The 21,578-nt window shown below is 55.6% G+C and overlaps 59 non-coding genes across 59 annotated transcripts; all 59 read left to right on the top strand.

Annotated features, from left to right (window-relative positions):
• Positions 1 to 62: 62 nt before the first annotated feature.
• LOC134642092 (U5 spliceosomal RNA) lies at positions 63 to 176 on the top strand. The gene has a single exon (XR_010095827.1). It is a non-coding gene; the product is annotated as a U5 spliceosomal RNA (small nuclear RNA).
• A 194-nt stretch (positions 177 to 370) lies between these two features.
• LOC134642277 (U2 spliceosomal RNA) lies at positions 371 to 561 on the top strand. The gene has a single exon (XR_010096003.1). It is a non-coding gene; the product is annotated as a U2 spliceosomal RNA (small nuclear RNA).
• Positions 562 to 801: 240 nt separating this feature from the next.
• Positions 802 to 915, top strand: LOC134642586 (U5 spliceosomal RNA). Its single transcript, XR_010096288.1, has one exon. It is a non-coding gene; the product is annotated as a U5 spliceosomal RNA (small nuclear RNA).
• A 194-nt stretch (positions 916 to 1,109) lies between these two features.
• LOC134642276 (U2 spliceosomal RNA) lies at positions 1,110 to 1,300 on the top strand. The gene has a single exon (XR_010096002.1). It is a non-coding gene; the product is annotated as a U2 spliceosomal RNA (small nuclear RNA).
• A 226-nt stretch (positions 1,301 to 1,526) lies between these two features.
• LOC134642091 (U5 spliceosomal RNA) lies at positions 1,527 to 1,640 on the top strand. Its single transcript, XR_010095826.1, has one exon. It is a non-coding gene; the product is annotated as a U5 spliceosomal RNA (small nuclear RNA).
• Positions 1,641 to 1,834: 194 nt separating this feature from the next.
• On the top strand, positions 1,835 to 2,025 carry LOC134642275 (U2 spliceosomal RNA). The gene has a single exon (XR_010096001.1). It is a non-coding gene; the product is annotated as a U2 spliceosomal RNA (small nuclear RNA).
• Positions 2,026 to 2,265: 240 nt separating this feature from the next.
• On the top strand, positions 2,266 to 2,379 carry LOC134642585 (U5 spliceosomal RNA). Its single transcript, XR_010096287.1, has one exon. It is a non-coding gene; the product is annotated as a U5 spliceosomal RNA (small nuclear RNA).
• A 194-nt stretch (positions 2,380 to 2,573) lies between these two features.
• On the top strand, positions 2,574 to 2,764 carry LOC134642273 (U2 spliceosomal RNA). The gene has a single exon (XR_010095999.1). It is a non-coding gene; the product is annotated as a U2 spliceosomal RNA (small nuclear RNA).
• A 226-nt stretch (positions 2,765 to 2,990) lies between these two features.
• Positions 2,991 to 3,104, top strand: LOC134642090 (U5 spliceosomal RNA). The gene has a single exon (XR_010095825.1). It is a non-coding gene; the product is annotated as a U5 spliceosomal RNA (small nuclear RNA).
• A 194-nt stretch (positions 3,105 to 3,298) lies between these two features.
• Positions 3,299 to 3,489, top strand: LOC134642272 (U2 spliceosomal RNA). Its single transcript, XR_010095998.1, has one exon. It is a non-coding gene; the product is annotated as a U2 spliceosomal RNA (small nuclear RNA).
• Positions 3,490 to 3,729: 240 nt separating this feature from the next.
• Positions 3,730 to 3,843, top strand: LOC134642583 (U5 spliceosomal RNA). The gene has a single exon (XR_010096285.1). It is a non-coding gene; the product is annotated as a U5 spliceosomal RNA (small nuclear RNA).
• A 194-nt stretch (positions 3,844 to 4,037) lies between these two features.
• On the top strand, positions 4,038 to 4,228 carry LOC134642392 (U2 spliceosomal RNA). Its single transcript, XR_010096115.1, has one exon. It is a non-coding gene; the product is annotated as a U2 spliceosomal RNA (small nuclear RNA).
• A 240-nt stretch (positions 4,229 to 4,468) lies between these two features.
• Positions 4,469 to 4,582, top strand: LOC134642053 (U5 spliceosomal RNA). Its single transcript, XR_010095790.1, has one exon. It is a non-coding gene; the product is annotated as a U5 spliceosomal RNA (small nuclear RNA).
• Positions 4,583 to 4,776: 194 nt separating this feature from the next.
• Positions 4,777 to 4,967, top strand: LOC134642271 (U2 spliceosomal RNA). Its single transcript, XR_010095997.1, has one exon. It is a non-coding gene; the product is annotated as a U2 spliceosomal RNA (small nuclear RNA).
• Positions 4,968 to 5,193: 226 nt separating this feature from the next.
• LOC134642089 (U5 spliceosomal RNA) lies at positions 5,194 to 5,307 on the top strand. The gene has a single exon (XR_010095824.1). It is a non-coding gene; the product is annotated as a U5 spliceosomal RNA (small nuclear RNA).
• A 194-nt stretch (positions 5,308 to 5,501) lies between these two features.
• Positions 5,502 to 5,692, top strand: LOC134642270 (U2 spliceosomal RNA). The gene has a single exon (XR_010095996.1). It is a non-coding gene; the product is annotated as a U2 spliceosomal RNA (small nuclear RNA).
• Positions 5,693 to 5,932: 240 nt separating this feature from the next.
• LOC134642582 (U5 spliceosomal RNA) lies at positions 5,933 to 6,046 on the top strand. Its single transcript, XR_010096284.1, has one exon. It is a non-coding gene; the product is annotated as a U5 spliceosomal RNA (small nuclear RNA).
• Positions 6,047 to 6,240: 194 nt separating this feature from the next.
• LOC134642269 (U2 spliceosomal RNA) lies at positions 6,241 to 6,431 on the top strand. Its single transcript, XR_010095995.1, has one exon. It is a non-coding gene; the product is annotated as a U2 spliceosomal RNA (small nuclear RNA).
• Positions 6,432 to 6,657: 226 nt separating this feature from the next.
• On the top strand, positions 6,658 to 6,771 carry LOC134642581 (U5 spliceosomal RNA). The gene has a single exon (XR_010096283.1). It is a non-coding gene; the product is annotated as a U5 spliceosomal RNA (small nuclear RNA).
• A 194-nt stretch (positions 6,772 to 6,965) lies between these two features.
• Positions 6,966 to 7,156, top strand: LOC134642268 (U2 spliceosomal RNA). Its single transcript, XR_010095994.1, has one exon. It is a non-coding gene; the product is annotated as a U2 spliceosomal RNA (small nuclear RNA).
• Positions 7,157 to 7,382: 226 nt separating this feature from the next.
• On the top strand, positions 7,383 to 7,496 carry LOC134642088 (U5 spliceosomal RNA). The gene has a single exon (XR_010095823.1). It is a non-coding gene; the product is annotated as a U5 spliceosomal RNA (small nuclear RNA).
• Positions 7,497 to 7,690: 194 nt separating this feature from the next.
• LOC134642267 (U2 spliceosomal RNA) lies at positions 7,691 to 7,881 on the top strand. Its single transcript, XR_010095993.1, has one exon. It is a non-coding gene; the product is annotated as a U2 spliceosomal RNA (small nuclear RNA).
• Positions 7,882 to 8,121: 240 nt separating this feature from the next.
• LOC134642580 (U5 spliceosomal RNA) lies at positions 8,122 to 8,235 on the top strand. Its single transcript, XR_010096282.1, has one exon. It is a non-coding gene; the product is annotated as a U5 spliceosomal RNA (small nuclear RNA).
• Positions 8,236 to 8,429: 194 nt separating this feature from the next.
• Positions 8,430 to 8,620, top strand: LOC134642266 (U2 spliceosomal RNA). Its single transcript, XR_010095992.1, has one exon. It is a non-coding gene; the product is annotated as a U2 spliceosomal RNA (small nuclear RNA).
• A 226-nt stretch (positions 8,621 to 8,846) lies between these two features.
• LOC134642086 (U5 spliceosomal RNA) lies at positions 8,847 to 8,960 on the top strand. Its single transcript, XR_010095821.1, has one exon. It is a non-coding gene; the product is annotated as a U5 spliceosomal RNA (small nuclear RNA).
• A 194-nt stretch (positions 8,961 to 9,154) lies between these two features.
• On the top strand, positions 9,155 to 9,345 carry LOC134642265 (U2 spliceosomal RNA). The gene has a single exon (XR_010095991.1). It is a non-coding gene; the product is annotated as a U2 spliceosomal RNA (small nuclear RNA).
• A 240-nt stretch (positions 9,346 to 9,585) lies between these two features.
• On the top strand, positions 9,586 to 9,699 carry LOC134642579 (U5 spliceosomal RNA). Its single transcript, XR_010096281.1, has one exon. It is a non-coding gene; the product is annotated as a U5 spliceosomal RNA (small nuclear RNA).
• Positions 9,700 to 9,893: 194 nt separating this feature from the next.
• On the top strand, positions 9,894 to 10,084 carry LOC134642264 (U2 spliceosomal RNA). The gene has a single exon (XR_010095990.1). It is a non-coding gene; the product is annotated as a U2 spliceosomal RNA (small nuclear RNA).
• A 226-nt stretch (positions 10,085 to 10,310) lies between these two features.
• LOC134642085 (U5 spliceosomal RNA) lies at positions 10,311 to 10,424 on the top strand. Its single transcript, XR_010095820.1, has one exon. It is a non-coding gene; the product is annotated as a U5 spliceosomal RNA (small nuclear RNA).
• Positions 10,425 to 10,618: 194 nt separating this feature from the next.
• On the top strand, positions 10,619 to 10,809 carry LOC134642262 (U2 spliceosomal RNA). Its single transcript, XR_010095988.1, has one exon. It is a non-coding gene; the product is annotated as a U2 spliceosomal RNA (small nuclear RNA).
• Positions 10,810 to 11,049: 240 nt separating this feature from the next.
• On the top strand, positions 11,050 to 11,163 carry LOC134642578 (U5 spliceosomal RNA). Its single transcript, XR_010096280.1, has one exon. It is a non-coding gene; the product is annotated as a U5 spliceosomal RNA (small nuclear RNA).
• A 194-nt stretch (positions 11,164 to 11,357) lies between these two features.
• On the top strand, positions 11,358 to 11,548 carry LOC134642261 (U2 spliceosomal RNA). The gene has a single exon (XR_010095987.1). It is a non-coding gene; the product is annotated as a U2 spliceosomal RNA (small nuclear RNA).
• A 226-nt stretch (positions 11,549 to 11,774) lies between these two features.
• On the top strand, positions 11,775 to 11,888 carry LOC134642108 (U5 spliceosomal RNA). Its single transcript, XR_010095842.1, has one exon. It is a non-coding gene; the product is annotated as a U5 spliceosomal RNA (small nuclear RNA).
• Positions 11,889 to 12,082: 194 nt separating this feature from the next.
• LOC134642260 (U2 spliceosomal RNA) lies at positions 12,083 to 12,273 on the top strand. The gene has a single exon (XR_010095986.1). It is a non-coding gene; the product is annotated as a U2 spliceosomal RNA (small nuclear RNA).
• A 240-nt stretch (positions 12,274 to 12,513) lies between these two features.
• Positions 12,514 to 12,627, top strand: LOC134642577 (U5 spliceosomal RNA). Its single transcript, XR_010096279.1, has one exon. It is a non-coding gene; the product is annotated as a U5 spliceosomal RNA (small nuclear RNA).
• Positions 12,628 to 12,821: 194 nt separating this feature from the next.
• On the top strand, positions 12,822 to 13,012 carry LOC134642259 (U2 spliceosomal RNA). The gene has a single exon (XR_010095985.1). It is a non-coding gene; the product is annotated as a U2 spliceosomal RNA (small nuclear RNA).
• Positions 13,013 to 13,238: 226 nt separating this feature from the next.
• Positions 13,239 to 13,352, top strand: LOC134642084 (U5 spliceosomal RNA). The gene has a single exon (XR_010095819.1). It is a non-coding gene; the product is annotated as a U5 spliceosomal RNA (small nuclear RNA).
• A 194-nt stretch (positions 13,353 to 13,546) lies between these two features.
• Positions 13,547 to 13,737, top strand: LOC134642321 (U2 spliceosomal RNA). The gene has a single exon (XR_010096046.1). It is a non-coding gene; the product is annotated as a U2 spliceosomal RNA (small nuclear RNA).
• Positions 13,738 to 13,977: 240 nt separating this feature from the next.
• Positions 13,978 to 14,091, top strand: LOC134642576 (U5 spliceosomal RNA). Its single transcript, XR_010096278.1, has one exon. It is a non-coding gene; the product is annotated as a U5 spliceosomal RNA (small nuclear RNA).
• Positions 14,092 to 14,285: 194 nt separating this feature from the next.
• Positions 14,286 to 14,476, top strand: LOC134642258 (U2 spliceosomal RNA). The gene has a single exon (XR_010095984.1). It is a non-coding gene; the product is annotated as a U2 spliceosomal RNA (small nuclear RNA).
• Positions 14,477 to 14,702: 226 nt separating this feature from the next.
• On the top strand, positions 14,703 to 14,816 carry LOC134642083 (U5 spliceosomal RNA). Its single transcript, XR_010095818.1, has one exon. It is a non-coding gene; the product is annotated as a U5 spliceosomal RNA (small nuclear RNA).
• A 194-nt stretch (positions 14,817 to 15,010) lies between these two features.
• On the top strand, positions 15,011 to 15,201 carry LOC134642257 (U2 spliceosomal RNA). Its single transcript, XR_010095983.1, has one exon. It is a non-coding gene; the product is annotated as a U2 spliceosomal RNA (small nuclear RNA).
• Positions 15,202 to 15,441: 240 nt separating this feature from the next.
• LOC134642575 (U5 spliceosomal RNA) lies at positions 15,442 to 15,555 on the top strand. The gene has a single exon (XR_010096277.1). It is a non-coding gene; the product is annotated as a U5 spliceosomal RNA (small nuclear RNA).
• Positions 15,556 to 15,749: 194 nt separating this feature from the next.
• On the top strand, positions 15,750 to 15,940 carry LOC134642256 (U2 spliceosomal RNA). Its single transcript, XR_010095982.1, has one exon. It is a non-coding gene; the product is annotated as a U2 spliceosomal RNA (small nuclear RNA).
• A 226-nt stretch (positions 15,941 to 16,166) lies between these two features.
• On the top strand, positions 16,167 to 16,280 carry LOC134642082 (U5 spliceosomal RNA). The gene has a single exon (XR_010095817.1). It is a non-coding gene; the product is annotated as a U5 spliceosomal RNA (small nuclear RNA).
• A 194-nt stretch (positions 16,281 to 16,474) lies between these two features.
• On the top strand, positions 16,475 to 16,665 carry LOC134642255 (U2 spliceosomal RNA). Its single transcript, XR_010095981.1, has one exon. It is a non-coding gene; the product is annotated as a U2 spliceosomal RNA (small nuclear RNA).
• Positions 16,666 to 16,905: 240 nt separating this feature from the next.
• Positions 16,906 to 17,019, top strand: LOC134642051 (U5 spliceosomal RNA). Its single transcript, XR_010095788.1, has one exon. It is a non-coding gene; the product is annotated as a U5 spliceosomal RNA (small nuclear RNA).
• Positions 17,020 to 17,213: 194 nt separating this feature from the next.
• On the top strand, positions 17,214 to 17,404 carry LOC134642254 (U2 spliceosomal RNA). The gene has a single exon (XR_010095980.1). It is a non-coding gene; the product is annotated as a U2 spliceosomal RNA (small nuclear RNA).
• Positions 17,405 to 17,630: 226 nt separating this feature from the next.
• LOC134642010 (U5 spliceosomal RNA) lies at positions 17,631 to 17,744 on the top strand. The gene has a single exon (XR_010095747.1). It is a non-coding gene; the product is annotated as a U5 spliceosomal RNA (small nuclear RNA).
• A 300-nt stretch (positions 17,745 to 18,044) lies between these two features.
• On the top strand, positions 18,045 to 18,160 carry LOC134642460 (U5 spliceosomal RNA). Its single transcript, XR_010096167.1, has one exon. It is a non-coding gene; the product is annotated as a U5 spliceosomal RNA (small nuclear RNA).
• A 192-nt stretch (positions 18,161 to 18,352) lies between these two features.
• On the top strand, positions 18,353 to 18,543 carry LOC134642310 (U2 spliceosomal RNA). The gene has a single exon (XR_010096035.1). It is a non-coding gene; the product is annotated as a U2 spliceosomal RNA (small nuclear RNA).
• A 226-nt stretch (positions 18,544 to 18,769) lies between these two features.
• On the top strand, positions 18,770 to 18,883 carry LOC134641860 (U5 spliceosomal RNA). The gene has a single exon (XR_010095601.1). It is a non-coding gene; the product is annotated as a U5 spliceosomal RNA (small nuclear RNA).
• A 194-nt stretch (positions 18,884 to 19,077) lies between these two features.
• LOC134642343 (U2 spliceosomal RNA) lies at positions 19,078 to 19,268 on the top strand. The gene has a single exon (XR_010096068.1). It is a non-coding gene; the product is annotated as a U2 spliceosomal RNA (small nuclear RNA).
• A 240-nt stretch (positions 19,269 to 19,508) lies between these two features.
• LOC134642103 (U5 spliceosomal RNA) lies at positions 19,509 to 19,622 on the top strand. The gene has a single exon (XR_010095837.1). It is a non-coding gene; the product is annotated as a U5 spliceosomal RNA (small nuclear RNA).
• Positions 19,623 to 19,922: 300 nt separating this feature from the next.
• Positions 19,923 to 20,036, top strand: LOC134641862 (U5 spliceosomal RNA). The gene has a single exon (XR_010095603.1). It is a non-coding gene; the product is annotated as a U5 spliceosomal RNA (small nuclear RNA).
• A 194-nt stretch (positions 20,037 to 20,230) lies between these two features.
• LOC134642413 (U2 spliceosomal RNA) lies at positions 20,231 to 20,412 on the top strand. The gene has a single exon (XR_010096136.1). It is a non-coding gene; the product is annotated as a U2 spliceosomal RNA (small nuclear RNA).
• A 240-nt stretch (positions 20,413 to 20,652) lies between these two features.
• Positions 20,653 to 20,766, top strand: LOC134641946 (U5 spliceosomal RNA). The gene has a single exon (XR_010095686.1). It is a non-coding gene; the product is annotated as a U5 spliceosomal RNA (small nuclear RNA).
• Positions 20,767 to 21,066: 300 nt separating this feature from the next.
• LOC134642081 (U5 spliceosomal RNA) lies at positions 21,067 to 21,180 on the top strand. Its single transcript, XR_010095816.1, has one exon. It is a non-coding gene; the product is annotated as a U5 spliceosomal RNA (small nuclear RNA).
• Positions 21,181 to 21,374: 194 nt separating this feature from the next.
• LOC134642362 (U2 spliceosomal RNA) lies at positions 21,375 to 21,565 on the top strand. The gene has a single exon (XR_010096086.1). It is a non-coding gene; the product is annotated as a U2 spliceosomal RNA (small nuclear RNA).
• Positions 21,566 to 21,578: the final 13 nt, after the last annotated feature.

The raw sequence follows: 21,578 nt of genomic DNA, 5'->3' as shown, positions 1-21,578 counted from the left end.
ACCGTGACGCCGGAAGCCGGGACGAGGAGTCACTGCGGCTTCCTGCGAGGCCAAAGAAACACACACTCTGGCTTCTCTTCATAACGCACAAGTCTTTCGCCTTTTACTAAAGACTTCCGTGGAGAGTGAGGCTAAGGAGTTGCACCTATTTTTGGGCAGGGTCTGCCGTCAGGCTGGGCCCTCTCCTCGTTGTTCAAAAGAAATAATAGAAGAAAGCGCGCAATTCCAGGGAGCTCCGCAGGCCTCTGAGGTACTGTGGGTGGGCGGAGATTTGAAGCGGCTCCCTCCCTGTGAGCCAAGTGAAAGAGCGCACCGTCACAAGCGAGAAGTGTCCCGAGAAGGCGGCTCAGCCAGGAACCCGCAGGAGGCCATCGCTTCTCGGCCTTTTGGCTAAGATCAAGTGTAGTATCTGTTCTTATCAGTTTAATATCTGATACGCCCCCGATTCGGGGGCAACGTATTAAACGCATTTTTAGAACAGGGAGCCGAATAAGGGGCTCGCTCCGTTCGCTCCACGCATCGACCCGGTATTGCAGCGCCTCCGGGAACGGTGCCCCCTTTGCTGACTTTGTGCAAAAGCAAGAAAGCCAAACAAGTTAAGGTCCGCCAAGCCAAGAGCCAGAAAGCAGCCTGAAGCCGCGAACTTCCTCTCCAGTCACCCCTCTCCTGTCAAAGTGGAGCTCTGGAGCAGAGCAGGCGGGGCCTGAGATCTGCCGCTTCAGCCAAGCAAACAGGGCCTACCGTGACGCCGGAAGCCGGGACGAGGAGTCACTGCGGCTTCCTGCGAGGCCAAAGAAACACACACTCTGGCTTCTCTTCATAACGTACAAGTCTTTCGCCTTTTACTAAAGACTTCCGTGGAGAGTGAGGCTAAGGAGTTGCACCTATTTTTTGGCAGGGTCTGCCGTCAGGCTGGGCCCTCTCCTCGTTGTTCAAAAGAAATAATAGAAGAAAGCGCGCAATTCCAGGGAGCTCCGCAGGCCTCTGAGGTACTGTGGGTGGGCGGAGATTTGAAGCGGCTCCCTCCCTGTGAGCCAAGTGAAAGAGCGCACCGTCACAAGCGAGAAGTGTCCCGAGAAGGCGGCTCAGCCAGGAACCCGCAGGAGGCCATCGCTTCTCGGCCTTTTGGCTAAGATCAAGTGTAGTATCTGTTCTTATCAGTTTAATATCTGATACGCCCCCGATTCGGGGGCAACGTATTAAACGCATTTTTAGAACAGGGAGCCGAATAAGGGGCTCGCTCCGTTCGCTCCACGCATCGACCCGGTATTGCAGCGCCTCCGGGAACGGTGCCCCCTTTGCTGACTTTGTGCAAAAGCAAGAAAGCCAAACAAGTTAAGGTCCGCCAAGCCAAGAGCCAGAAAGCAGCCTGAAGCCGCGAACGTCCTCTCCTGTCAAAGTGGAGCTCTGGAGCAGAGCAGGCGGGGCCTGAGATCTGCCGCTTCAGCCAAGCAAACAGGGCCTACCGTGACGCCGGAAGCCGGGACGAGGAGTCACTGCGGCTTCCTGCGAGGCCAAAGAAACACACACTCTGGCTTCTCTTCATAACGCACAAGTCTTTCGCCTTTTACTAAAGACTTCCGTGGAGAGTGAGGCTAAGGAGTTGCACCTATTTTTGGGCAGGGTCTGCCGTCAGGCTGGGCCCTCTCCTCGTTGTTCAAAAGAAATAATAGAAGAAAGCGCGCAATTCCAGGGAGCTCCGCAGGCCTCTGAGGTACTGTGGGTGGGCGGAGATTTGAAGCGGCTCCCTCCCTGTGAGCCAAGTGAAAGAGCGCACCGTCACAAGCGAGAAGTGTCCCGAGAAGGCGGCTCAGCCAGGAACCCGCAGGAGGCCATCGCTTCTCGGCCTTTTGGCTAAGATCAAGTGTAGTATCTGTTCTTATCAGTTTAATATCTGATACGCCCCCGATTCGGGGGCAACGTATTAAACGCATTTTTAGAACAGGGAGCCGAATAAGGGGCTCGCTCCGTTCGCTCCACGCATCGACCCGGTATTGCAGCGCCTCCGGGAACGGTGCCCCCTTTGCTGACTTTGTGCAAAAGCAAGAAAGCCAAACAAGTTAAGGTCCGCCAAGCCAAGAGCCAGAAAGCAGCCTGAAGCCGCGAACTTCCTCTCCAGTCACCCCTCTCCTGTCAAAGTGGAGCTCTGGAGCAGAGCAGGCGGGGCCTGAGATCTGCCGCTTCAGCCAAGCAAACAGGGCCTACCGTGACGCCGGAAGCCGGGACGAGGAGTCACTGCGGCTTCCTGCGAGGCCAAAGAAACACACACTCTGGCTTCTCTTCATAACGTACAAGTCTTTCGCCTTTTACTAAAGACTTCCGTGGAGAGTGAGGCTAAGGAGTTGCACCTATTTTTTGGCAGGGTCTGCCGTCAGGCTGGGCCCTCTCCTCGTTGTTCAAAAGAAATAATAGAAGAAAGCGCGCAATTCCAGGGAGCTCCGCAGGCCTCTGAGGTACTGTGGGTGGGCGGAGATTTGAAGCGGCTCCCTCCCTGTGAGCCAAGTGAAAGAGCGCACCGTCACAAGCGAGAAGTGTCCCGAGAAGGCGGCTCAGCCAGGAACCCGCAGGAGGCCATCGCTTCTCGGCCTTTTGGCTAAGATCAAGTGTAGTATCTGTTCTTATCAGTTTAATATCTGATACGCCCCCGATTCGGGGGCAACGTATTAAACGCATTTTTAGAACAGGGAGCCGAATAAGGGGCTCGCTCCGTTCGCTCCACGCATCGACCCGGTATTGCAGCGCCTCCGGGAACGGTGCCCCCTTTGCTGACTTTGTGCAAAAGCAAGAAAGCCAAACAAGTTAAGGTCCGCCAAGCCAAGAGCCAGAAAGCAGCCTGAAGCCGCGAACGTCCTCTCCTGTCAAAGTGGAGCTCTGGAGCAGAGCAGGCGGGGCCTGAGATCTGCCGCTTCAGCCAAGCAAACAGGGCCTACCGTGACGCCGGAAGCCGGGACGAGGAGTCACTGCGGCTTCCTGCGAGGCCAAAGAAACACACACTCTGGCTTCTCTTCATAACGCACAAGTCTTTCGCCTTTTACTAAAGACTTCCGTGGAGAGTGAGGCTAAGGAGTTGCACCTATTTTTGGGCAGGGTCTGCCGTCAGGCTGGGCCCTCTCCTCGTTGTTCAAAAGAAATAATAGAAGAAAGCGCGCAATTCCAGGGAGCTCCGCAGGCCTCTGAGGTACTGTGGGTGGGCGGAGATTTGAAGCGGCTCCCTCCCTGTGAGCCAAGTGAAAGAGCGCACCGTCACAAGCGAGAAGTGTCCCGAGAAGGCGGCTCAGCCAGGAACCCGCAGGAGGCCATCGCTTCTCGGCCTTTTGGCTAAGATCAAGTGTAGTATCTGTTCTTATCAGTTTAATATCTGATACGCCCCCGATTCGGGGGCAACGTATTAAACGCATTTTTAGAACAGGGAGCCGAATAAGGGGCTCGCTCCGTTCGCTCCACGCATCGACCCGGTATTGCAGCGCCTCCGGGAACGGTGCCCCCTTTGCTGACTTTGTGCAAAAGCAAGAAAGCCAAACAAGTTAAGGTCCGCCAAGCCAAGAGCCAGAAAGCAGCCTGAAGCCGCGAACTTCCTCTCCAGTCACCCCTCTCCTGTCAAAGTGGAGCTCTGGAGCAGAGCAGGCGGGGCCTGAGATCTGCCGCTTCAGCCAAGCAAACAGGGCCTACCGTGACGCCGGAAGCCGGGACGAGGAGTCACTGCGGCTTCCTGCGAGGCCAAAGAAACACACACTCTGGCTTCTCTTCATAACGTACAAGTCTTTCGCCTTTTACTAAAGACTTCCGTGGAGAGTGAGGCTAAGGAGTTGCACCTATTTTTTGGCAGGGTCTGCCGTCAGGCTGGGCCCTCTCCTCGTTGTTCAAAAGAAATAATAGAAGAAAGCGCGCAATTCCAGGGAGCTCCGCAGGCCTCTGAGGTACTGTGGGTGGGCGGAGATTTGAAGCGGCTCCCTCCCTGTGAGCCAAGTGAAAGAGCGCACCGTCACAAGCGAGAAGTGTCCCGAGAAGGCGGCTCAGCCAGGAACCCGCAGGAGGCCATCGCTTCTCGGCCTTTTGGCTAAGATCAAGTGTAGTATCTGTTCTTATCAGTTTAATATCTGAGACGCCCCCGATTCGGGGGCAACGTATTAAACGCATTTTTAGAACAGGGAGCCGAATAAGGGGCTCGCTCCGTTCGCTCCACGCATTGACCCGGTATTGCAGCGCCTCCGGGAACGGTGCCCCCTTTGCTGACTTTGTGCAAAAGCAAGAAAGCCAAACAAGTTAAGGTCCGCCAAGCCAAGAGCCAGAAAGCAGCCTGAAGCCGCGAACTTCCTCTCCAGTCACCCCTCTCCTGTCAAAGTGGAGCTCTGGAGCAGAGCAGGCGGGGCCTGAGATCTGCCGCTTCAGCCAAGCAAACAGGGCCTACCGTGACGCCGGAAGCCGGGACGAGGAGTCACTGCGGCTTCCTGCGAGGCCAAAGAAACACACACTCTGGCTTCTCTTCATAACGTACAAGTCTTTCGCCTTTTACTAAAGACTTCCCTGGAGAGTGAGGCTAAGGAGTTGCACCTATTTTTTGGCAGGGTCTGCCGTCAGGCTGGGCCCTCTCCTCGTTGTTCAAAAGAAATAATAGAAGAAAGCGCGCAATTCCAGGGAGCTCCGCAGGCCTCTGAGGTACTGTGGGTGGGCGGAGATTTGAAGCGGCTCCCTCCCTGTGAGCCAAGTGAAAGAGCGCACCGTCACAAGCGAGAAGTGTCCCGAGAAGGCGGCTCAGCCAGGAACCCGCAGGAGGCCATCGCTTCTCGGCCTTTTGGCTAAGATCAAGTGTAGTATCTGTTCTTATCAGTTTAATATCTGATACGCCCCCGATTCGGGGGCAACGTATTAAACGCATTTTTAGAACAGGGAGCCGAATAAGGGGCTCGCTCCGTTCGCTCCACGCATCGACCCGGTATTGCAGCGCCTCCGGGAACGGTGCCCCCTTTGCTGACTTTGTGCAAAAGCAAGAAAGCCAAACAAGTTAAGGTCCGCCAAGCCAAGAGCCAGAAAGCAGCCTGAAGCCGCGAACGTCCTCTCCTGTCAAAGTGGAGCTCTGGAGCAGAGCAGGCGGGGCCTGAGATCTGCCGCTTCAGCCAAGCAAACAGGGCCTACCGTGACGCCGGAAGCCGGGACGAGGAGTCACTGCGGCTTCCTGCGAGGCCAAAGAAACACACACTCTGGCTTCTCTTCATAACGCACAAGTCTTTCGCCTTTTACTAAAGACTTCCGTGGAGAGTGAGGCTAAGGAGTTGCACCTATTTTTGGGCAGGGTCTGCCGTCAGGCTGGGCCCTCTCCTCGTTGTTCAAAAGAAATAATAGAAGAAAGCGCGCAATTCCAGGGAGCTCCGCAGGCCTCTGAGGTACTGTGGGTGGGCGGAGATTTGAAGCGGCTCCCTCCCTGTGAGCCAAGTGAAAGAGCGCACCGTCACAAGCGAGAAGTGTCCCGAGAAGGCGGCTCAGCCAGGAACCCGCAGGAGGCCATCGCTTCTCGGCCTTTTGGCTAAGATCAAGTGTAGTATCTGTTCTTATCAGTTTAATATCTGATACGCCCCCGATTCGGGGGCAACGTATTAAACGCATTTTTAGAACAGGGAGCCGAATAAGGGGCTCGCTCCGTTCGCTCCACGCATCGACCCGGTATTGCAGCGCCTCCGGGAACGGTGCCCCCTTTGCTGACTTTGTGCAAAAGCAAGAAAGCCAAACAAGTTAAGGTCCGCCAAGCCAAGAGCCAGAAAGCAGCCTGAAGCCGCGAACTTCCTCTCCAGTCACCCCTCTCCTGTCAAAGTGGAGCTCTGGAGCAGAGCAGGCGGGGCCTGAGATCTGCCGCTTCAGCCAAGCAAACAGGGCCTACCGTGACGCCGGAAGCCGGGACGAGGAGTCACTGCGGCTTCCTGCGAGGCCAAAGAAACACACACTCTGGCTTCTCTTCATAACGTACAAGTCTTTCGCCTTTTACTAAAGACTTCCGTGGAGAGTGAGGCTAAGGAGTTGCACCTATTTTTTGGCAGGGTCTGCCGTCAGGCTGGGCCCTCTCCTCGTTGTTCAAAAGAAATAATAGAAGAAAGCGCGCAATTCCAGGGAGCTCCGCAGGCCTCTGAGGTACTGTGGGTGGGCGGAGATTTGAAGCGGCTCCCTCCCTGTGAGCCAAGTGAAAGAGCGCACCGTCACAAGCGAGAAGTGTCCCGAGAAGGCGGCTCAGCCAGGAACCCGCAGGAGGCCATCGCTTCTCGGCCTTTTGGCTAAGATCAAGTGTAGTATCTGTTCTTATCAGTTTAATATCTGATACGCCCCCGATTCGGGGGCAACGTATTAAACGCATTTTTAGAACAGGGAGCCGAATAAGGGGCTCGCTCCGTTCGCTCCACGCATCGACCCGGTATTGCAGCGCCTCCGGGAACGGTGCCCCCTTTGCTGACTTTGTGCAAAAGCAAGAAAGCCAAACAAGTTAAGGTCCGCCAAGCCAAGAGCCAGAAAGCAGCCTGAAGCCGCGAACGTCCTCTCCTGTCAAAGTGGAGCTCTGGAGCAGAGCAGGCGGGGCCTGAGATCTGCCGCTTCAGCCAAGCAAACAGGGCCTACCGTGACGCCGGAAGCCGGGACGAGGAGTCACTGCGGCTTCCTGCGAGGCCAAAGAAACACACACTCTGGCTTCTCTTCATAACGTACAAGTCTTTCGCCTTTTACTAAAGACTTCCGTGGAGAGTGAGGCTAAGGAGTTGCACCTATTTTTTGGCAGGGTCTGCCGTCAGGCTGGGCCCTCTCCTCGTTGTTCAAAAGAAATAATAGAAGAAAGCGCGCAATTCCAGGGAGCTCCGCAGGCCTCTGAGGTACTGTGGGTGGGCGGAGATTTGAAGCGGCTCCCTCCCTGTGAGCCAAGTGAAAGAGCGCACCGTCACAAGCGAGAAGTGTCCCGAGAAGGCGGCTCAGCCAGGAACCCGCAGGAGGCCATCGCTTCTCGGCCTTTTGGCTAAGATCAAGTGTAGTATCTGTTCTTATCAGTTTAATATCTGATACGCCCCCGATTCGGGGGCAACGTATTAAACGCATTTTTAGAACAGGGAGCCGAATAAGGGGCTCGCTCCGTTCGCTCCACGCATCGACCCGGTATTGCAGCGCCTCCGGGAACGGTGCCCCCTTTGCTGACTTTGTGCAAAAGCAAGAAAGCCAAACAAGTTAAGGTCCGCCAAGCCAAGAGCCAGAAAGCAGCCTGAAGCCGCGAACGTCCTCTCCTGTCAAAGTGGAGCTCTGGAGCAGAGCAGGCGGGGCCTGAGATCTGCCGCTTCAGCCAAGCAAACAGGGCCTACCGTGACGCCGGAAGCCGGGACGAGGAGTCACTGCGGCTTCCTGCGAGGCCAAAGAAACACACACTCTGGCTTCTCTTCATAACGCACAAGTCTTTCGCCTTTTACTAAAGACTTCCGTGGAGAGTGAGGCTAAGGAGTTGCACCTATTTTTGGGCAGGGTCTGCCGTCAGGCTGGGCCCTCTCCTCGTTGTTCAAAAGAAATAATAGAAGAAAGCGCGCAATTCCAGGGAGCTCCGCAGGCCTCTGAGGTACTGTGGGTGGGCGGAGATTTGAAGCGGCTCCCTCCCTGTGAGCCAAGTGAAAGAGCGCACCGTCACAAGCGAGAAGTGTCCCGAGAAGGCGGCTCAGCCAGGAACCCGCAGGAGGCCATCGCTTCTCGGCCTTTTGGCTAAGATCAAGTGTAGTATCTGTTCTTATCAGTTTAATATCTGATACGCCCCCGATTCGGGGGCAACGTATTAAACGCATTTTTAGAACAGGGAGCCGAATAAGGGGCTCGCTCCGTTCGCTCCACGCATCGACCCGGTATTGCAGCGCCTCCGGGAACGGTGCCCCCTTTGCTGACTTTGTGCAAAAGCAAGAAAGGCAAACAAGTTAAGGTCCGCCAAGCCAAGAGCCAGAAAGCAGCCTGAAGCCGCGAACTTCCTCTCCAGTCACCCCTCTCCTGTCAAAGTGGAGCTCTGGAGCAGAGCAGGCGGGGCCTGAGATCTGCCGCTTCAGCCAAGCAAACAGGGCCTACCGTGACGTCGGAAGCCGGGACGAGGAGTCACTGCGGCTTCCTGCGAGGCCAAAGAAACACACACTCTGGCTTCTCTTCATAACGTACAAGTCTTTCGCCTTTTACTAAAGACTTCCGTGGAGAGTGAGGCTAAGGAGTTGCACCTATTTTTTGGCAGGGTCTGCCGTCAGGCTGGGCCCTCTCCTCGTTGTTCAAAAGAAATAATAGAAGAAAGCGCGCAATTCCAGGGAGCTCCGCAGGCCTCTGAGGTACTGTGGGTGGGCGGAGATTTGAAGCGGCTCCCTCCCTGTGAGCCAAGTGAAAGAGCGCACCGTCACAAGCGAGAAGTGTCCCGAGAAGGCGGCTCAGCCAGGAACCCGCAGGAGGCCATCGCTTCTCGGCCTTTTGGCTAAGATCAAGTGTAGTATCTGTTCTTATCAGTTTAATATCTGATACGCCCCCGATTCGGGGGCAACGTATTAAACGCATTTTTAGAACAGGGAGCCGAATAAGGGGCTCGCTCCGTTCGCTCCACGCATCGACCCGGTATTGCAGCGCCTCCGGGAACGGTGCCCCCTTTGCTGACTTTGTGCAAAAGCAAGAAAGCCAAACAAGTTAAGGTCCGCCAAGCCAAGAGCCAGAAAGCAGCCTGAAGCCGCGAACGTCCTCTCCTGTCAAAGTGGAGCTCTGGAGCAGAGCAGGCGGGGCCTGAGATCTGCCGCTTCAGCCAAGCAAACAGGGCCTACCGTGACGCCGGAAGCCGGGACGAGGAGTCACTGCGGCTTCCTGCGAGGCCAAAGAAACACACACTCTGGCTTCTCTTCATAACGCACAAGTCTTTCGCCTTTTACTAAAGACTTCCGTGGAGAGTGAGGCTAAGGAGTTGCACCTATTTTTGGGCAGGGTCTGCCGTCAGGCTGGGCCCTCTCCTCGTTGTTCAAAAGAAATAATAGAAGAAAGCGCGCAATTCCAGGGAGCTCCGCAGGCCTCTGAGGTACTGTGGGTGGGCGGAGATTTGAAGCGGCTCCCTCCCTGTGAGCCAAGTGAAAGAGCGCACCGTCACAAGCGAGAAGTGTCCCGAGAAGGCGGCTCAGCCAGGAACCCGCAGGAGGCCATCGCTTCTCGGCCTTTTGGCTAAGATCAAGTGTAGTATCTGTTCTTATCAGTTTAATATCTGATACGCCCCCGATTCGGGGGCAACGTATTAAACGCATTTTTAGAACAGGGAGCCGAATAAGGGGCTCGCTCCGTTCGCTCCACGCATCGACCCGGTATTGCAGCGCCTCCGGGAACGGTGCCCCCTTTGCTGACTTTGTGCAAAAGCAAGAAAGCCAAACAAGTTAAGGTCCGCCAAGCCAAGAGCCAGAAAGCAGCCTGAAGCCGCGAACTTCCTCTCCAGTCACCCCTCTCCTGTCAAAGTGGAGCTCTGGAGCAGAGCAGGCGGGGCCTGAGATCTGCCGCTTCAGCCAAGCAAACAGGGCCTACCGTGACGCCGGAAGCCGGGACGAGGAGTCACTGCGGCTTCCTGCGAGGCCAAAGAAACACACACTCTGGCTTCTCTTCATAACGTACAAGTCTTTCGCCTTTTACTAAAGACTTCCGTGGAGAGTGAGGCTAAGGAGTTGCACCTATTTTTTGGCAGGGTCTGCCGTCAGGCTGGGCCCTCTCCTCGTTGTTCAAAAGAAATAATAGAAGAAAGCGCGCAATTCCAGGGAGCTCCGCAGGCCTCTGAGGTACTGTGGGTGGGCGGAGATTTGAAGCGGCTCCCTCCCTGTGAGCCAAGTGAAAGAGCGCACCGTCACAAGCGAGAAGTGTCCCGAGAAGGCGGCTCAGCCAGGAACCCGCAGGAGGCCATCGCTTCTCGGCCTTTTGGCTAAGATCAAGTGTAGTATCTGTTCTTATCAGTTTAATATCTGATACGCCCCCGATTCGGGGGCAACGTATTAAACGCATTTTTAGAACAGGGAGCCGAATAAGGGGCTCGCTCCGTTCGCTCCACGCATCGACCCGGTATTGCAGCGCCTCCGGGAACGGTGCCCCCTTTGCTGACTTTGTGCAAAAGCAAGAAAGCCAAACAAGTTAAGGTCCGCCAAGCCAAGAGCCAGAAAGCAGCCTGAAGCCGCGAACGTCCTCTCCTGTCAAAGTGGAGCTCTGGAGCAGAGCAGGCGGGGCCTGAGATCTGCCGCTTCAGCCAAGCAAACAGGGCCTACCGTGACGCCGGAAGCCGGGACGAGGAGTCACTGCGGCTTCCTGCGAGGCCAAAGAAACACACACTCTGGCTTCTCTTCATAACGCACAAGTCTTTCGCCTTTTACTAAAGACTTCCGTGGAGAGTGAGGCTAAGGAGTTGCACCTATTTTTGGGCAGGGTCTGCCGTCAGGCTGGGCCCTCTCCTCGTTGTTCAAAAGAAATAATAGAAGAAAGCGCGCAATTCCAGGGAGCTCCGCAGGCCTCTGAGGTACTGTGGGTGGGCGGAGATTTGAAGCGGCTCCCTCCCTGTGAGCCAAGTGAAAGAGCGCACCGTCACAAGCGAGAAGTGTCCCGAGAAGGCGGCTCAGCCAGGAACCCGCAGGAGGCCATCGCTTCTCGGCCTTTTGGCTAAGATCAAGTGTAGTATCTGTTCTTATCAGTTTAATATCTGATACGCCCCCGATTCGGGGGCAACGTATTAAACGCATTTTTAGAACAGGGAGCCGAATAAGGGGCTCGCTCCGTTCGCTCCACGCATCGACCCGGTATTGCAGCGCCTCCGGGAACGGTGCCCCCTTTGCTGACTTTGTGCAAAAGCAAGAAAGCCAAACAAGTTAAGGTCCGCCAAGCCAAGAGCCAGAAAGCAGCCTGAAGCCGCGAACTTCCTCTCCAGTCACCCCTCTCCTGTCAAAGTGGAGCTCTGGAGCAGAGCAGGCGGGGCCTGAGATCTGCCGCTTCAGCCAAGCAAACAGGGCCTACCGTGACGCCGGAAGCCGGGACGAGGAGTCACTGCGGCTTCCTGCGAGGCCAAAGAAACACACACTCTGGCTTCTCTTCATAACGTACAAGTCTTTCGCCTTTTACTAAAGACTTCCGTGGAGAGTGAGGCTAAGGAGTTGCACCTATTTTTTGGCAGGGTCTGCCGTCAGGCTGGGCCCTCTCCTCGTTGTTCAAAAGAAATAATAGAAGAAAGCGCGCAATTCCAGGGAGCTCCGCAGGCCTCTGAGGTACTGTGGGTGGGCGGAGATTTGAAGCGGCTCCCTCCCTGTGAGCCAAGTGAAAGAGCGCACCGTCACAAGCGAGAAGTGTCCCGAGAAGGCGGCTCAGCCAGGAACCCGCAGGAGGCCATCGCTTCTCGGCCTTTTGGCTAAGATCAAGTGTAGTATCTGTTCTTATCAGTTTAATATCTGATACGCCCCCGATTCGGGGGCAACGTATTAAACGCATTTTTAGAACAGGGAGCCGAATAAGGGGCTCGCTCCGTTCGCTCCACGCATCGACCCGGTATTGCAGCGCCTCCGGGAACGGTGCCCCCTTTGCTGACTTTGTGCAAAAGCAAGAAAGCCAAACAAGTTAAGGTCCGCCAAGCCAAGAGCCAGAAAGCAGCCTGAAGCCGCGAACGTCCTCTCCTGTCAAAGTGGAGCTCTGGAGCAGAGCAGGCGGGGCCTGAGATCTGCCGCTTCAGCCAAGCAAACAGGGCCTACCGTGACGCCGGAAGCCGGGACGAGGAGTCACTGCGGCTTCCTGCGAGGCCAAAGAAACACACACTCTGGCTTCTCTTCATAATGCACAAGTCTTTCGCCTTTTACTAAAGACTTCCGTGGAGAGTGAGGCTAAGGAGTTGCACCTATTTTTGGGCAGGGTCTGCCGTCAGGCTGGGCCCTCTCCTCGTTGTTCAAAAGAAATAATAGAAGAAAGCGCGCAATTCCAGGGAGCTCCGCAGGCCTCTGAGGTACTGTGGGTGGGCGGAGATTTGAAGCGGCTCCCTCCCTGTGAGCCAAGTGAAAGAGCGCACCGTCACAAGCGAGAAGTGTCCCGAGAAGGCGGCTCAGCCAGGAACCCGCAGGAGGCCATCGCTTCTCGGCCTTTTGGCTAAGATCAAGTGTAGTATCTGTTCTTATCAGTTTAATATCTGATACGCCCCCGATTCGGGGGCAACGTATTAAACGCATTTTTAGAACAGGGAGCCGAATAAGGGGCTCGCTCCGTTCGCTCCACGCATCGACCCGGTATTGCAGCGCCTCCGGGAACGGTGCCCCCTTTGCTGACTTTGTGCAAAAGCAAGAAAGCCAAACAAGTTAAGGTCCGCCAAGCCAAGAGCCAGAAAGCAGCCTGAAGCCGCGAACTTCCTCTCCAGTCACCCCTCTCCTGTCAAAGTGGAGCTCTGGAGCAGAGCAGGCGGGGCCTGAGATCTGCCGCTTCAGCCAAGCAAACAGGGCCTACCGTGACGCCGGAAGCCGGGACGAGGAGTCACTGCGGCTTCCTGCGAGGCCAAAGAAACACACACTCTGGCTTCTCTTCATAACGTACAAGTCTTTCGCCTTTTACTAAAGACTTCCGTGGAGAGTGAGGCTAAGGAGTTGCACCTATTTTTTGGCAGGGTCTGCCGTCAGGCTGGGCCCTCTCCTCGTTGTTCAAAAGAAATAATAGAAGAAAGCGCGCAATTCCAGGGAGCTCCGCAGGCCTCTGAGGTACTGTGGGTGGGCGGAGATTTGAAGCGGCTCCCTCCCTGTGAGCCAAGTGAAAGAGCGCACCGTCACAAGCGAGAAGTGTCCCGAGAAGGCGGCTCAGCCAGGAACCCGCAGGAGGCCATCGCTTCTCGGCCTTTTGGCTAAGATCAAGTGTAGTATCTGTTCTTATCAGTTTAATATCTGATACGCCCCCGATTCGGGGGCAACGTATTAAACGCATTTTTAGAACAGGGAGCCGAATAAGGGGCTCGCTCCGTTCGCTCCACGCATCGACCCGGTATTGCAGCGCCTCCGGGAACGGTGCCCCCTTTGCTGACTTTGTGCAAAAGCAAGAAAGCCAAACAAGTTAAGGTCCGCCAAGCCAAGAGCCAGAAAGCAGCCTGAAGCCGCGAACGTCCTCTCCTGTCAAAGTGGAGCTCTGGAGCAGAGCAGGCGGGGCCTGAGATCTGCCGCTTCAGCCAAGCAAACAGGGCCTACCGTGACGCCGGAAGCCGGGACGAGGAGTCACTGCGGCTTCCTGCGAGGCCAAAGAAACACACACTCTGGCTTCTCTTCATAACGCACAAGTCTTTCGCCTTTTACTAAAGACTTCCGTGGAGAGTGAGGCTAAGGAGTTGCACCTATTTTTGGGCAGGGTCTGCCGTCAGGCTGGGCCCTCTCCTCGTTGTTCAAAAGAAATAATAGAAGAAAGCGCGCAATTCCAGGGAGCTCCGCAGGCCTCTGAGGTACTGTGGGTGGGCGGAGATTTGAAGCGGCTCCCTCCCTGTGAGCCAAGTGAAAGAGCGCACCGTCACAAGCGAGAAGTGTCCCGAGAAGGCGGCTCAGCCAGGAACCCGCAGGAGGCCATCGCTTCTCGGCCTTTTGGCTAAGATCAAGTGTAGTATCTGTTCTTATCAGTTTAATATCTGATACGCCCCCGATTCGGGGGCAACGTATTAAACGCATTTTTAGAACAGGGAGCCGAATAAGGGGCTCGCTCCGTTCGCTCCACGCATCGACCCGGTATTGCAGCGCCTCTGGGAACGGTGCCCCCTTTGCTGACTTTGTGCAAAAGCAAGAAAGCCAAACAAGTTAAGGTCCGCCAAGCCAAGAGCCAGAAAGCAGCCTGAAGCCGCGAACTTCCTCTCCAGTCACCCCTCTCCTGTCAAAGTGGAGCTCTGGAGCAGAGCAGGCGGGGCCTGAGATCTGCCGCTTCAGCCAAGCAAACAGGGCCTACCGTGACGCCGGAAGCCGGGACGAGGAGTCACTGCGGCTTCCTGCGAGGCCAAAGAAACACACACTCTGGCTTCTCTTCATAACGTACAAGTCTTTCGCCTTTTACTAAAGACTTCCGTGGAGAGTGAGGCTAAGGAGTTGCACCTATTTTTTGGCAGGGTCTGCCGTCAGGCTGGGCCCTCTCCTCGTTGTTCAAAAGAAATAATAGAAGAAAGCGCGCAATTCCAGGGAGCTCCGCAGGCCTCTGAGGTACTGTGGGTGGGCGGAGATTTGAAGCGGCTCCCTCCCTGTGAGCCAAGTGAAAGAGCGCACCGTCACAAGCGAGAAGTGTCCCGAGAAGGCGGCTCAGCCAGGAACCCGCAGGAGGCCATCGCTTCTCGGCCTTTTGGCTAAGATCAAGTGTAGTATCTGTTCTTATCAGTTTAATATCTGATACGCCCCCGATTCGGGGGCAACGTATTAAACGCATTTTTAGAACAGGGAGCCGAATAAGGGGCTCGCTCCGTTCGCTCCACGCATCGACCCGGTATTGCAGCGCCTCCGGGAACGGTGCCCCCTTTGCTGACTTTGTGCAAAAGCAAGAAAGCCAAACAAGTTAAGGTCCGCCAAGCCAAGAGCCAGAAAGCAGCCTGAAGCCGCGAACGTCCTCTCCTGTCAAAGTGGAGCTCTGGAGCAGAGCAGGCGGGGCCTGAGATCTGCCGCTTCAGCCAAGCAAACAGGGCCTACCGTGACGCCGGAAGCCGGGACGAGGAGTCACTGCGGCTTCCTGCGAGGCCAAAGAAACACACACTCTGGCTTCTCTTCATAACGCACAAGTCTTTCGCCTTTTACTAAAGACTTCCGTGGAGAGTGAGGCTAAGGAGTTGCACCTATTTTTGGGCAGGGTCTGCCGTCAGGCTGGGCCCTCTCCTCGTTGTTCAAAAGAAATAATAGAAGAAAGCGCGCAATTCCAGGGAGCTCCGCAGGCCTCTGAGGTACTGTGGGTGGGCGGAGATTTGAAGCGGCTCCCTCCCTGTGAGCCAAGTGAAAGAGCGCACCGTCACAAGCGAGAAGTGTCCCGAGAAGGCGGCTCAGCCAGGAACCCGCAGGAGGCCATCGCTTCTCGGCCTTTTGGCTAAGATCAAGTGTAGTATCTGTTCTTATCAGTTTAATATCTGATACGCCCCCGATTCGGGGGCAACGTATTAAACGCATTTTTAGAACAGGGAGCCGAATAAGGGGCTCGCTCCGTTCGCTCCACGCATCGACCCGGTATTGCAGCGCCTCCGGGAACGGTGCCCCCTTTGCTGACTTTGTGCAAAAGCAAGAAAGCCAAACAAGTTAAGGTCCGCCAAGCCAAGAGCCAGAAAGCAGCCTGAAGCCGCGAACTTCCTCTCCAGTCACCCCTCTCCTGTCAAAGTGGAGCTCTGGAGCAGAGCAGGCGGGGCCTGAGATCTGCCGCTTCAGCCAAGCAAACAGGGCCTACCGTGACGCCGGAAGCCGGGACGAGGAGTCACTGCGGCTTCCTGCGAGGCCAAAGAAACACACACTCTGGCTTCTCTTCATAACGTACAAGTCTTTCGCCTTTTACTAAAGACTTCCGTGGAGAGTGAGGCTAAGGAGTTGCACCTATTTTTTGGCAGGGTCTGCCGTCAGGCTGGGCCCTCTCCTCGTTGTTCAAAAGAAATAATAGAAGAAAGCGCGCAATTCCAGGGAGCTCCGCAGGCCTCTGAGGTACTGTGGGTGGGCGGAGATTTGAAGCGGCTCCCTCCCTGTGAGCCAAGTGAAAGAGCGCACCGTCACAAGCGAGAAGTGTCCCGAGAAGGCGGCTCAGCCAGGAACCCGCAGGAGGCCATCGCTTCTCGGCCTTTTGGCTAAGATCAAGTGTAGTATCTGTTCTTATCAGTTTAATATCTGATACGCCCCCGATTCGGGGGCAACGTATTAAACGCATTTTTAGAACAGGGAGCCGAATAAGGGGCTCGCTCCGTTCGCTCCACGCATCGACCCGGTATTGCAGCGCCTCCGGGAACGGTGCCCCCTTTGCTGACTTTGTGCAAAAGCAAGAAAGCCAAACAAGTTAAGGTCCGCCAAGCCAAGAGCCAGAAAGCAGCCTGAAGCCGCGAACGTCCTCTCCTGTCAAAGTGGAGCTCTGGAGCAGAGCAGGCGGGGCCTGAGATCTGCCGCTTCAGCCAAGCAAACAGGGCCTACCGTGACGCCGGAAGCCGGGACGAGGAGTCACTGCGGCTTCCTGCGAGGCCAAAGAAACACACACTCTGGCTTCTCTTCATAACGCACAAGTCTTTCGCCTTTTACTAAAGACTTCCGTGGAGAGTGAGGCTAAGGAGTTGCACCTATTTTTGGGCAGGGTCTGCCGTCAGGCTGGGCCCTCTCCTCGTTGTTCAAAAGAAATAATAGAAGAAAGCGCGCAATTCCAGGGAGCTCCGCAGGCCTCTGAGGTACTGTGGGTGGGCGGAGATTTGAAGCGGCTCCCTCCCTGTGAGCCAAGTGAAAGAGCGCACCGTCACAAGCGAGAAGTGTCCCGAGAAGGCGGCTCAGCCAGGAACCCGCAGGAGGCCATCGCTTCTCGGCCTTTTGGCTAAGATCAAGTGTAGTATCTGTTCTTATCAGTTTAATATCTGATACGCCCCCGATTCGGGGGCAACGTATTAAACGCATTTTTAGAACAGGGAGCCGAATAAGGGGCTCGCTCCGTTCGCTCCACGCATCGACCCGGTATTGCAGCGCCTCCGGGAACGGTGCCCCCTTTGCTGACTTTGTGCAAAAGCAAGAAAGCCAAACAAGTTAAGGTCCGCCAAGCCAAGAGCCAGAAAGCAGCCTGAAGCCGCGAACTTCCTCTCCAGTCACCCCTCTCCTGTCAAAGTGGAGCTCTGGAGCAGAGCAGGCGGGGCCTGAGATCTGCCGCTTCAGCCAAGCAAACAGGGCCTACCGTGACGCCGGAAGCCGGGACGAGGAGTCACTGCGGCTTCCTGCGAGGCCAAAGAAACACACACTCTGGCTTCTCTTCATAACGTACAAGTCTTTCGCCTTTTACTAAAGACTTCCCTGGAGAGTGAGGCTAAGGAGTTGCACCTATTTTTTGGCAGGGTCTGCCGTCAGGCTGGGCCCTCTCCTCGTTGTTCAAAAGAAATAATAGAAGAAAGCGCGCAATTCCAGGGAGCTCCGCAGGCCTCTGAGGTACTGTGGGTGGGCGGAGATTTGAAGCGGCTCCCTCCCTGTGAGCCAAGTGAAAGAGCGCACCGTCACAAGCGAGAAGTGTCCCGAGAAGGCGGCTCAGCCAGGAACCCGCAGGAGGCCATCGCTTCTCGGCCTTTTGGCTAAGATCAAGTGTAGTATCTGTTCTTATCAGTTTAATATCTGATACGCCCCCGATTCGGGGGCAACGTATTAAACGCATTTTTAGAACAGGGAGCCGAATAAGGGGCTCGCTCCGTTCGCTCCACGCATCGACCCGGTATTGCAGCGCCTCCGGGAACGGTGCCCCCTTTGCTGACTTTGTGCAAAAGCAAGAAAGCCAAACAAGTTAAGGTCCGCCAAGCCAAGAGCCAGAAAGCAGCCTGAAGCCGCGAACGTCCTCTCCTGTCAAAGTGGAGCTCTGGAGCAGAGCAGGCGGGGCCTGAGATCTGCCGCTTCAGCCAAGCAAACAGGGCCTACCGTGACGCCGGAAGCCGGGACGAGGAGTCACTGCGGCTTCCTGCGAGGCCAAAGAAACACACACTCTGGCTTCTCTTCATAACGCACAAGTCTTTCGCCTTTTACTAAAGACTTCCGTGGAGAGTGAGGCTAAGGAGTTGCACCTATTTTTTGGCAGGGTCTGCCGTCTGGCTGGGCCCTCTCCTCGTTGTTCAAAAGAAATAATAGAAGAAAAGTATTGCAGCGCCTCCGGGAACGGTGCCCCCTTTGCTGACTTTGTGCAAAAGCAAGAAAGCCAAACAAGTTAAGGTCTGCCAAGCCAAGAGCCAGAAAGCAGCCTGAAGCCGCGAACGTCCTCTCCTGTCAAAGTGGAGCTCTGGAGCAGAGCAGGCGGGGCCTGAGATCTGCCGCTTCAGCCAAGCAAACAGGGCCTACCGTGACGCCGGAAGCCGGGACGAGGAGTCACTGCGGCTTCCTGCGAGGCCAAAGAAACACACACTCTGGCTTCTCTTCATAACGTACAAGTCTTTCGCCTTTTACTAAAGACTTCCGTGGAGAGTGAGGCTAAGGAGTTGCACCTATTTTTTGGCAGGATCTGCCTTCTGGCTGGGCCCTCTCCTCGTTGTTCAAAAGAAATAATAGAAGAAAGCGCGCAATTCCAGGGAGCTCCGCAGGCCTCTGAGGTACTGTGGGTGGGCGGAGATTTGAAGCGGCTCCCTCCCTGTGAGCCAAGTGAAAGAGCGCACCGTCACAAGCGAGAAGTGTCCCGAGAAGGCGGCTCAGCCAGGAACCCGCAGGAGGCCATCGCTTCTCGGCCTTTTGGCTAAGATCAAGTGTAGTATCTGTTCTTATCAGTTTAATACCTGATACGCCCCCGATTCGGGGGCAACGTATTAAACGCATTTTTAGAACAGGGAGCCGAATAAGGGGCTCGCTCCGTTCGCTCCACGCATCGACCCGGTATTGCAGCGCCTCCGGGAACGGTGCCCCCTTTGCTGACTTTGTGCAAAAGCAAGAAAGCCAAACAAGTTAAGGTCCGCCAAGCCAAGAGCCAGAAAGCAGCCTGAAGCCGCGAACGTCCTCTCCTGTCAAAGTGGAGCTCTGGAGCAGAGCAGGCGGGGCCTGAGATCTGCCGCTTCAGCCAAGCAAACAGGGCCTACCGTGACGCCGGAAGCCGGGACGAGGAGTCACTGCGGCTTCCTGCGAGGCCAAAGAAACACACACTCTGGCTTCTCTTCAAAACGTACAAGTCTTTCGCCTTTTACTAAAGACTTCCGTGGAGAGTGAGGCTAACGAGTTGCACATATTTTTTGGCAGGGTCTGCCGTCTGGCTGGGCCCTCTCCTCGTTGTTCAAAAGAAATAATAGAAGAAAGCGCGCAATTCCAGGGAGCTCCGCAGGCCTCTAAGGTACTGTGGGTGGGCGGAGATTTGAAGCGGCTCCCTCCCTGTGAGCCAAGTGAAAGAGCGCACCGTCACAAGCGAGAAGTGTCCCGAGAAGGCGGCTCAGCCAGGAACCCACAGGAGGCCATCGCTTCTCGGCCTTTTGGCTAAGATCAAGTGTAGTATCTGTTCTTATCAGTTTAATATCTGATACGCCCCCGATTCGGAGGCAACGTATTAAACGCATTTTTAGAACAAGGAGCCGAATAAGGGGCTCGCTCCGTTCGCTCCACGCATCGACCCGGTATTGCAGCGCCTCCGGGAACGGTGCCCCCTTTGCTGACTTTGTGCAAAAGCAAGAAAGCCAAACAAGTTAAGGTCTGCCAAGCCAAGAGCCAGAAAGCAGCCTGAAGCCGCGAACATCCTCTCCAGTCACCCCTCTCCTGTCAAAGTGGAGCTCTGGAGCAGAGCAGGCGGGGCCTGAGATCTGCCGCTTCAGCCAAGCAAACAGGGCCTACCGTGATGCCGGAAGCCGGGACGAGGAGACACTGCGGCTTCCTGCGAGGCCAAAGAAACACACACTCTGGCTTCTCCTCATAACGTACAAGTCTTTCGCCTTTTACTAAAGACTTCCGTGGAGAGTGAGGCCAAGGAGTTGCACCTATTTTTTGGCAGGGTCTGCCGTCTGGCTGGGCCCTCTCCTCGTTGTTCAAAAGAAATAATAGAAGAAAAGTATTGCAGCGCCTCAGGGAACGGTGCCCCCTTTGCTGACTTTGTGCAAAAGCAAGAAAGCCAAACAAGTTAAGGTCTGCCAAGCCAAGAGCCAGAAAGCAGCCTGAAGCCGCGAACGTCCTCTCCTGTCAAAGTGGAGCTCTGGAGCAGAGCAGGCGGGGCCTGAGATCTGCCGCTTCAGCCAAGCAAACAGGGCCTACCGTGACGCCGGAAGCCGGGACGAGGAGTCACTGCGGCTTCCTGCGAGGCCAAAGAAACACACACTCTGGCTTCTCTTCATAACGTACAAGTCTTTCGCCTTTTACTAAAGACTTCCGTGGAGAGTGAGGCTAAGGAGTTGCATCTATTTTTTGGCAGGGTCTGCCGTCTGGCTGGGCCCTCTCCTCGTTGTTCAAAAGAAATAATAGAAGAAAGCGCGCAATTCCAGGGAGCTCCGCAGGCCACTGAGGTACTGTGGGTGGGCGGAGATTTGAAGCGGCTCCCTCCCTGTGAGCCAAGTGAAAGAGCGCACCGTCACAAGCGAGAAGTGTCCCGAGAAGGCGGCTCAGCCAGGAACCCGCAGGAGGCCATCGCTTCTCGGCCTTTTGGCTAAGATCAAGTGTAGTATCTGTTCTTATCAGTTTAATATCTGATACGCCCCCGATTCGGGGGCAACGTATTAAACGCATTTTTAGAACAGGGAGCCGAATAAGGGGCTCGCTCCACGCATCGACCCGGTATTGCAGCGCCTCCGGGAACGGTGCCCCCTTTGCTGACTTTGTGCAAAAGCAAGAAAGCCAAACAAGTTAAGGTCTGCCAAGCCAAGAGCCAGAAAGCAGCCTGAAGCCGCGAACGTCCTCTCCAGTCACCCCTCTCCTGTCAAAGTGGAGCTCTGGAGCAGAGCAGGCGGGGCCTGAGATCTGCCGCTTCAGCCAAGCAAACAGGGCCTACCGTGATGCCGGAAGCCGGGACGAGGAGACACTGCGGCTTCCTGCGAGGCCAAAGAAACACACACTCTGGCTTCTCTTCATAACGTACAAGTCTTTCGCCTTTTACTAAAGACTTCCGTGGAGAGTGAGGCTAAGGAGTTGCACCTATTTTTTGGCAGGGTCTGCCGTCTGGCTGGGCCCTCTCCTCGTTGTTCAAAAGAAATAATAGAAGAAAAGTATTGCAGCGCCTCCGGGAACGGTGCCCCCTTTGCTGACTTTGTGCAAAAGCAAGAAAGCCAAACAAGTTAAGGTCCGCCAAGCCAAGAGCCAGAAAGCAGCCTGAAGCCGCGAACGTCCTCTCCTGTCAAAGTGGAGCTCTGGAGCAGAGCAGGCGGGGCCTGAGATCTGCCGCTTCAGCCAAGCAAACAGGGCCTACCGTGACGCCGGAAGCCGGGACGAGGAGTCACTGCGGCTTCCTGCGAGGCCAAAGAAACACACACTCTGGCTTCTCTTCATAACGCACAAGTCTTTCGCCTTTTACTAAAGACTTCCGTGGAGAGTGAGGCTAAGGAGTTGCACCTATTTTTGGGCAGGGTCTGCCGTCAGGCTGGGCCCTCTCATCGTTGTTCAAAAGAAATAATAGAAGAAAGCGCGCAATTCCAGGGAGCTCCGCAGGCCTCTGAGGTACTGTGGGTGGGCGGAGATTTGAAGCGGCTCCCTCCCTGTGAGCCAAGTGAAAGAGCGCACCGTCACAAGCGAGAAGTGTCCCGAGAAGGCGGCTCAGCCAGGAACCCGCAGGAGGCCATCGCTTCTCGGCCTTTTGGCTAAGATCAAGTGTAGTATCTGTTCTTATCAGTTTAATATCTGAGACGCCCCCGATTCGGGGGCAACGTATTAAACGCATTTTTAGAACAGGGAGCCGAATAAGGGGCTCGCTCCGTTCGCTCCACGCATCGACCCGGTATTGCAGCGCCTCCGGGAACGGTGCCCCCTTTGCTGACTTTGTGC

The sequence above is a fragment of the Pelmatolapia mariae genome, linkage group LG14, assembly GCF_036321145.2.
Source record: "Pelmatolapia mariae isolate MD_Pm_ZW linkage group LG14, Pm_UMD_F_2, whole genome shotgun sequence".
Taxonomy (NCBI): domain Eukaryota; kingdom Metazoa; phylum Chordata; class Actinopteri; order Cichliformes; family Cichlidae; genus Pelmatolapia; species Pelmatolapia mariae.
The sequence above is the reverse complement of the archived record's forward strand: the minus strand, read 5'-3'. Positions and strand labels throughout refer to the sequence as shown.